This window comes from Vitis vinifera, chromosome 11, assembly GCF_030704535.1.
Source record: "Vitis vinifera cultivar Pinot Noir 40024 chromosome 11, ASM3070453v1".
Lineage (NCBI taxonomy): Eukaryota > Viridiplantae > Streptophyta > Magnoliopsida > Vitales > Vitaceae > Vitis > Vitis vinifera.
The window spans coordinates 5313681-5314591 of record NC_081815.1 but is presented as its reverse complement, the minus strand read 5'-3'; positions in this window follow the sequence as shown (position 1 = coordinate 5314591).

The window sequence follows — 911 nt, the reverse complement described above, 5'->3', positions numbered from 1 at the left end:
TCGTTTGGGGCTTTTGATCCCTTGTTTTTTCTCCTCTTTCTTGGGCCTGGGCTCTTAATGGGCCTCGAGCATGTGGGCCAGTAAGGAAATGGATAATCTTCATCAATATACACGTAAAATGAGCCAAGGTGAAACTAAAAGAAAATAAAAATAAAAATAAAATTTTGTAAACAAATACTTCCTGTTTTTTAGAATAAAATATAAAAAAAATAGTAATAATTTTTACTTGAAATAAAATAACTCTTAAAAACTTAGATTAAGAAGGTAATGGTTTTTAAAATTTTAAATAAAAAAAAAATTCATCTCAAATTTTAAATTTTTTTAAAGACATAAGCTAAATTGTTAGCCCAAAGGTTCTCCTAATCGGGTTTTGATGATAATAAACCATGGTTAAGTGACTAATTGGTTTACTGATTAAGAATTTCAAGTATAAACTCGAAAATTCATCAAATGACCAAATGGATACAAAATCGAGACGCTTGGAAGACTTGTGATCATAAGAAACTAATGTAAGATGAATGCATGAATGCACTTAGGATTTTCACACGTTTCATGCAACTTATAAAACTCGGTTTATTCCTTAAAACTTCGATTTCATTAAAACTCGAGTTTTTAACTAATGTACCTTAGGCAAAATGTTTTATAATTGGCTTAATAATTCACCTAAAGACCTTGCCTAAGTGTTAGAAAATAAAGGAATTAAAAAAAATAGGTTTTTAGGGCCAAAAAGGCTCAATCGGTTGAGGCTATGGCCAACCGGCTCAACCGATTGAGGAACCGGTCGATCGATTGTGTTCGTCCGGTCAAGGGAGGCCAAAAAGTTTATCTCTCTCCCAATAGTCTTCTCTTCCCGGTTGAGGACCGATCGAGGTCTAGTCGAGGCAATGGTAACCTGTCATGTATTAAATGCT